The sequence below is a fragment of the Mustela erminea genome, chromosome 2 (genome assembly GCF_009829155.1).
Source record: "Mustela erminea isolate mMusErm1 chromosome 2, mMusErm1.Pri, whole genome shotgun sequence".
Taxonomy (NCBI): Eukaryota; Metazoa; Chordata; class Mammalia; order Carnivora; family Mustelidae; genus Mustela; species Mustela erminea.
In genome coordinates this window covers 33,667,106-33,675,610 of record NC_045615.1, presented here as the reverse complement: position 1 = coordinate 33,675,610, position 8,505 = coordinate 33,667,106, and positions in this window count along the sequence as shown.

The following is an 8,505-nucleotide window of genomic DNA, read 5'->3' as shown; positions in this document are numbered from 1 at the left end:
GGTGTCTTTTGTTATACAGAAGCTTTTAGGTTTGATAAGCTCATTTATGAGCTTAGCCTTCATGGTTTATACTTCGTGCACTTGGAGTAATGGATTTTTCTTTGTTGTTGAGTGCATAACAGTTACTGTCATTATCCTTTTCTGCTGCTCAGATGGTCAAATTTATCAAGAGGGGGCCCCTTGCATGTGGGTCTTGTGTCTTTTTTTTTTTTTTTTAACCTTTTTTCTGGCACAAGATACCTTAGTCTCACTGTGTGCTTTCCTGTCTAGGGCCAGAAATCATCCATTTCTCTAAAAGTCCTGTTTCTTTTCATGAGAAATTTTACATTAGAAAACAATGTCCAGGTAACCAGTGTGCTAATTGCCACTAAGATATTCTTTTAGACCTTCTTTGTGAAGAAAAAATAATTATTATGAAATATATGTTTTAGCAAGCTTAAGATCCATTCATATTTCCAATTCAAAATTAAAATCAGAAAAGGTTTTCTCTCTTATGTTCCTTTAAATTCATATATTCTTCTCCCTACATTGAAAAATTCTAATAATATCAATACATCAGTTGATTTGCTGTATTTTAGAATACATACAGAAGAATCTTAAAATTGCATTACCAACATTTATATAATTAAAAATCCATAAGAACCCCATAAGTAATATTTAAGATACTTTTTGTAGCGTAAGAATGTGTAGTCAGAGCAGTTTCTTCCATATATTGCCCAAAATAATGCTTTTCTCCACATGGTTATGCTATCACTGTGAGATACATATGCATTTGTTTCTTTGTATTACATTTTAAGAGCACTTTTCAACATTTTTGATACAATTTTATATATTAATATGTAACATTCAACAATGAAAATTGCATAATGCTTGTTTTGAGGAACACTAATTTGTTCCGGCACAATTTACATATTTGAGTATAATGCAAATTTTGTCTTTGCTTATGCACAATATCATCACCATAAAACCTCACCCATTTGACACAGATTGAATAAGAATGAACAAATGCATATGCACACACTGAAAACTACCAGCTCCCTCTTCTCACTGCATGTTATGAACCACGCACAGCCACATCAGGGGTTACAACTTTCCTCGAAGAACAGTTGTGTTGCTCACTTCTACCAGCAAATTTTAGGTCTGTTTTATGTACGGTCCCACGTTTATTATAATATTTAGGTATTTCTTAACCATTTCACATGTGTGTAACTGTGCTACCACTTTAATTGGATTCTGCCTTTTTAAATTTGTCACTGATGAAGTTTTTTTTTTAAAGATTTTATTTATTTATTTGACAGACAGAGATCACAAGTAGGCAGAGAAGCAGGCAGAGAGAGAGGAGGAGGCTCCCCGCTGAGCAGAGAGCCCAGTGCAGGGTTCATGGGATCATGACCTGAATGGAGGGCAGAGGCTTTAACCCACTGAGCCATCCAGGTGCCCCTGTCACTGATGAAGTTTTTTAGTGTTGTGCCTCTAACCCCATATTTCCCACAAGCCCTGTGGATAACAGTCATATTTTGGAGTGCTTATTATAGCAGATCTAAAGAGAATTCAGGCTCTCATTCTCATCCTCTCCACTCATTCTTATCAACATTTTTAAGGTAACATTTTCCAGTTGGTCCTGATTTAGATTCTCGTTTTTCCTTCCTGTGTTTCATTTTAAGAAATGAGCAATTATAAATTAGATAAATGATAGATAGATAGATAGATAGATAGATATTCTTCCCCTTCTTTTTCCTTTTTTTTTTTTTTTTACCAAAATCAGTTGCATAAATTATACACTCTACTCCTTGCATCTTTTTCACTTGACAAGATGACATGAAAATCTATATATAAGGTTTTAGGGTTTTTTCCCTTTTTTTTTTTCACAGCTGCACAGAATTCTATTGTGAAATTATACCATAGTCCATTGAACCAATCTCCCACTGATGGATCTTTGTGATATTAATAATTTTTCACTACAATTAAAACTGCAATAAGTAACTTTGTTCATATGCTATTTTGTATTTTTGGAAGTATACCTTCCCAGTAGATGCAGAGAAGTGTGATTTTTGTGGGCAAAAAAGTAAATAAAGAGAGGAGGTAAGATGGCATAGTAATAGGATTCTGTGCTTCCCTCATCCCTTGAACACAGCTAGATGAAAATCAAATTACTCTGAATACACATGAAATCAATCTGAGTACTGACAGAACAAACTGCACAACTAGGGGAAGAGAAGAAGCCACATCATGGAAGGTAGGAATTGCAGAGGTATGGTTTAGAAAAGAAATGGATTACTGGTGCTGTGGAGAGGAGGGAGCCCTGGTTGTGGAGAGAGATGAGAGAGAGCATAGTGCACAAAGAATCATTAAACACACACACACATACACACACACCCCACCGCCACCACCACCACCACCACCACAAAAAAAAAAAAAAAAAAAAAAGCCACACAAATAAACAAAACCTTCCCCAAAGCCATTGACTGTGAAAATGAGAATGGCTGATTTTTGTTAGTATTTGTAGCCATCTAAGCTCAGAAAACTGAAGTTTTAGAGGACTCTGGCATGGCAGGTACAAAGCCCCGAGGGCTCTGCAGTGCTCCTGTAAAGAAAGCAAGCAAGTAACGTGGTGGGGGGGGTGGAAATGGCCCAATCTGTGGATCACCAGAGACATACTGACAGAGATGGTTCCCCCTTCTTGGAGTACATCTGAAAGAAATGGCATTACCTCTCTGGGGGAAAAGGAGCCAACGGATGCCATTTCCCTCCTCTACCCCTCAGCATAGGTGCAGAGACACCTGCTAAGGGCAGCTAACCTGGACATTGGCTCTTTGTAGTGCCTTACTCCAAACTCTGTGCCCCTGCACTCTGGTGCAATCTCCCTTCTGGTTCAAACTTGCATCAATCACAGCACAGTAAGACCACACCCCAGAAAACCAGTGTAGGTCCCTGCCACACCAGGTCCCTAAAGTTTGGAGTTTTAAAACTCAGCCAACATAGCTGGGATAGAGCCCAAAGTGCTCTACACTACTCCAAGCAGACAAGCAACGGGCAGTGTGAAAACACTGTGATCTGAGAAATGCCTATAATGCACAGGGGAAATTATTTGCTCTTCTGGGAGGGATTCTCTGACATCAGTGAGCTAGAACTCCCCTCTCCAGGGATCAGTTTGGGGACTGATGCCATTTTTCTCCCCTGCTCCTCAGAATAAACTCATTTCAGTCAAGAGCACAGTGCCAACAGTGGTGGTCTAAACCACTTACACCAAGCCCCAACCCGCTGTGCTTTGCTGGTGTTGCTTTTCTTTGGCAAGTGTGCCTGAAAACCAGCACAGTGGGCCCCTTCCCCAGAAGACCAGAACAAACCTTTGCATGCACCATGTCTACTGACCATAGAATTCTGCAAATCTTTAACTATACTGGAAATAACATCAGATCTTTTTTAACAAGCAGACTGGAGCTTACCTAGTTAGAATTCATCACACTCTGATCAAGCTCCAAACATTTCCCACTGTAATCAAGGAGAAACCCTGCAAAAGACCAACCTGAGGGATAGAGCAGCCGTAACACAGAGGACGAGTGCATGAAGCATACACCAGAGACATTTCCTGACGCACCAGGCCCAGGACATTATGACCTCTTCTTCATAATTACTTAATTACATTAATTACATCATTACTTTTGGGAGCAGGAAACATAATAGGCTTTCCTAATACAGAGAAGAAGACAGAAACCTAGACAAAATGCCAGGATGGAGCAATTCATCCCAAAATAAAGAACAAGTAAAGATCATGGCCATGGATCTAATTGAAAAGATATAAGTAATATGCCTGATCCAGAATTTAAAGCAACATTCATAAGGATACTAGCTGGGCTTGCTTGAGAAAAGCATTGAAGACACCAAGGAATCTCTTACTCCAGAGATAAAAGACCTAAAAACCAGTCAGGCAGCAATGAAAAATTCAATAGCCAAGATTTGAAGCCAGTTGAACGTAATGATCACAAAGATGGGAGAAGGAGAGGAACAAATAAATAATATAGAAAATAAAATTATGGACAATAATGAAGCTGAAGAGAATAGGGAAAGTAAAACATTAGATCACAAATGTAGACTTAGGGAACTTGGTGACTCCATAAAGCACAGTAATATTCATATTATAGGAATCCCAGAGAAAGAAGAGAAAGGAAAGGGCAGAAGTTTTATTTGAGGAAATTATAACTGAAAATTTCCCTAATATGGAGAAAGAAACAGATATCCAAATCCAGAAGGCACAGAGAACTCCCATCAAAATCAACAAAAGAAGGTCAACATCAAAATATATTATAGTTAAATTTTTAAAATATAGATGTAAGGAAAAAAATCCTAAAAACATCAAGACAATAGAAGCCCCTAACAAGGGAAGACAAATAATGTTAGCAGCATATATCTCCAAAGAAACATGGTAAGTAAGAAGAAAGTGGTATGATATATTCCATGTGGTGAATGGGAAAAATCTGCAGCCAAGAATATTCTATCCAGCAAGGCTATCCTTTAGAATAGAAGGAGAGATAGTTTCCCAGGCACACAAAAACAAAAGGAGTTAGTGACCACTAAACCAGCCTTGCAAGAAATATTTGAGGGACTCCTCAAGTGGGAAAGAAAGACCAAAAGTGACAAAGACTGGAAAGGAACAGAGGAAATATCCCAAAACAGTGATAAGACAAGTAATAAAATGGAATTAATCAGTATCTATCAAAAGTTACTCTGACTTTAAATGGACTAAGTGTTCCAATCAAAGACATAGGGTGTCCGAATGGATTTATTTATTTATTTATTTATTTATCTGAATGGACTTAAATGCACACACACACACACACACACAAAAGAACAAGACCCATCTATATACTGCCTATAAGAAAATCATTTTAGACCTAAAGATACCTCCAGATTGAAAGTGAGGGGACAGAAAAATATTTTTCATGTCAATGGACATCAAAAGAAAGCAATAATTATATCAGACAAACTAGATTTTAAACTAAGGACTATAACAAGAGATGAAGAAGTTCATTATATCATAAAAAGGAGGGTCTATTGACATCAGCCACAATAACTTCTTTTAAGACACAACTCCAAAAGCAAGTGAAACAAAAATAAAAATGAACTTTCAGGACTTCATCAAGATAGAAACTTCTGCACAACAAAGAAAACAGTCAACAAAACTAAGAGACAGCCTACAAAATGGGAGAAGATATTTGCAAATGACATTACAGATAAAGGACTAGTATCCAAGATATTTAAAGAACTTCTCAAACTTAACACTCAAAAAACTAATAACCCAGCCAAAAAATGGGCAGAAGACATGAACAGATACTTCTCCAAAGAAGACATACAAATGGCTAACAGATACATGAAAAAATGCTCAACCTCACTAGCCATCAGAGAAATACAAATCAAAACCCCAATGAGATACCACTTTATACAAGTTAGAATGGCCAAAATAAACAAAACAGGAAACAAGTGTTGGCAAGGATGTGGAGAAAGGAGACCCCTCTTACACTGTTGGTGGGAATGCAAGCTGGTACAGCCACTCTGGAAAACAGTATGGAGGTTCCTCAAGATATTTAGAAGATAGCTACCCTACAACCCAGCAACTGCACTACTAAGTATTTACGCCAAAAATACAGATGTAGTGAAAAGAAGGGGCACATGCATCCCACTGCTCATAGCAGCAATGTCTACAATAGCCAAACTGTGGAAAGGGCCAAGATGCCCTTCAACAGATGAGTGGATAGAGAAGATGTGGTACATAAATACAGTGGAAAATAATTCAGCCATCAGAAAAAAATGAATACATACCATTTGCATCGACATGGATGGAACTGGAGGGGAATATGTTAAGTCAAGCAGAGAAAGACAATTTTCTATGGTTTCACTCATATGTGGAACATATGAGTGGAACACATATGTGGAACACATATGTTACACATATGTGGAGCATAGCGTGGAGGACTGTGGGAAGGGAGGGAAATCCAAAGGGGGAGAAATCAAAAAGAAAGATGAACCATGAGAGACTATGGACCATGGAAACAATCTGAGGGATTAAGAAGGGAGGAGGGTTGGGGGAGGGGGTAACAGGGTGATGGGTATTGAGGAGGGCATGTGCTATGATGAGCACTGGGTGTTATATTTACCTAATGAATCATCAAACACTACATCAAAACCTAATTAGGTATTATACAGTGGCTAAATGAACATAATAAAAAAAAGAAGAAAAAAAAAAGAGGTCTATCCAACAGGATATAACAATTTTAAATATTTATGCCCGAACTTGGGAATGCCCAAATATATAAAACAATAACAACCATAAAGAAACTCATTGATAATAGCACAATAATAGTAGGGGACTTAAACCCCCTACTTACATTAATGGACAGTTCATCTAAGCAGATAATCAATATGAAATAATGGCTTTGAATGGCACAATGAGCCAGATAGACTTAACAGGTATATTCAGAACAGTTCATGCTAAGCAACAGAATACACATTCTTGAGTGCACATGGAACATTCTCCAGAATAGATCACATGCTGGGTCACAAATCAAGAAGTATAAAAAGATTGAGATCTAACGTGCATATTTTCAAACCACAATGCTATGAAATTTGACGTCAGCCACAAGAAAAGTTCAGAAAGACCACACATATTAAGAGTTTAAAGAACATCTTACTAAAGAATGAATGGATCAGCTAGGAAGTTAAGGAAGAAATTAAAAAACACATGGAAGCAAATGAAAATAAAAACCAAAAGCTGAAACTTTGGGGATGCAACAAAAGCAGGCATAAGAGAGCAGAATATAGCTATGAAATATGAAGTCAACCATAGGAAGGAATTTCAAAGGACCACAAATAACATGGTGCTTAAAGTATATCTTATGGGGCGCCTGGGTGGCTCAGTGGGTTAAAGCCTCTGCTTTCGGCTCAGGTCATGGTCTCAGGGTCCTGGGATCGAGCCCCGCATCGGGCTCTCTGCTCAGCAGGGAGCCTGCTTCCTCCTCTCTCTCTCTCTCTCTGCCTGCCTCTCTGCCTACTTGTGATCTGTCTGTCAAATAAATAAATAAAATCTTTAAAAAAAAAAAGGATATCTTATTAAAGAATGAATGGGTCAACCAGGAAATTAAAGAAGAATTAAAAAAAAAAAAAGTAGTACATGAAAGCAAATGAAAATGAAACACTATTCAAACCCTTTGGGATAACCAAAGACAGTCCTAAGAGGGAAGTATATAGCAATACAAGCCTTCCTCAAGAAGCAAGAAAAGTCTCAAATACACAGTGTAAAACAAACAGCAAATAAAGCCTACATCCAGCAGAAGAGAAATAATAAAGCAGAAATAAATGATATAGAAATCAAAACAAAACAAAACAGTAGAAAATATCAGTGATACCAGGAGCTGCTTCTTTGAACGAATAAGATTCATAAAACTCTAGTCAGACTTACCAAAACGAAAAAAGACTCAAATAAATAAAACCATGAATGAAAGAGGAAAGATAAGAACCAAGACCAAAGAAATACAAACAATTATAAGAACACATTATGAGAAACTGTATGCCAACAAATTAGGCATTCTGGAAGAAACGGATGCATTCCTAGAGATGTTTAAACTACCAAAACTGGAATAAGGAGAAATAGAAAACCTGACTAGACCCATGACCAGCAAGGAAATTGAAGCAGTAATCAAACATCTCTCAACAAACAAGAGCCCAGGTCCCAGTGGCTTCCCAGGTGAGTTCTACCAAACACTTAAAGAACAACTAATACCTATTCTTCTGGAGCTAGTTCAAAAAATAGAAATGGAAGGAAAACTTCCAGACTTGTTCTGTGAGGCCAGCTTTACCTTGATCCCCAAACCAAAGACTCTATCATAAAGGAGAATTATAGACCACTATCCCTGATGAACATGGATGCAAAAATTCTCACCAAGATACTAGCCAATAGGATCTAACAGTACATTAGAAATATTACCATGACCAAGTCGGATTTATTCCTGGGCTGCAAGGTGGTTCAACATTCACAAATCAATCAATGTGATACATCACATTAATAAAAGAAAAGAAAAGAAAAGAAAAGAACCATATGATCCTCTCGATTGATGCAGAAAAAGCATCTGACAAAGTACAGCATCCTTTCTTGACTAAAACTCTCCACAGTAAAGGGATAGAGGGAAGACACCTTAATATAATAAGCCATATACAAAAAACCCACAGCAAATATCATTCTCAATGGGAAAAAGCTTAGAGATTTACCCCTAAGGTCAGGAACCTGACAGGGATGTCCACTCTCACCACTGTTACTTAACATATTATTGAGGTTCTAACCTCAATAATCAGACAACAAAGAAGAAATAAAAGTGATCCAAATTGGCAAAGAAGAAGTCAAACTTTTACTATTTCCAGATGACCTCACACTCTATGTAAAAAACCTAAAATACTTCATCGAAAAATTGCTAAAACTGATACATGAATTCAGTAAAGTTGCCGATAGAAAATCAA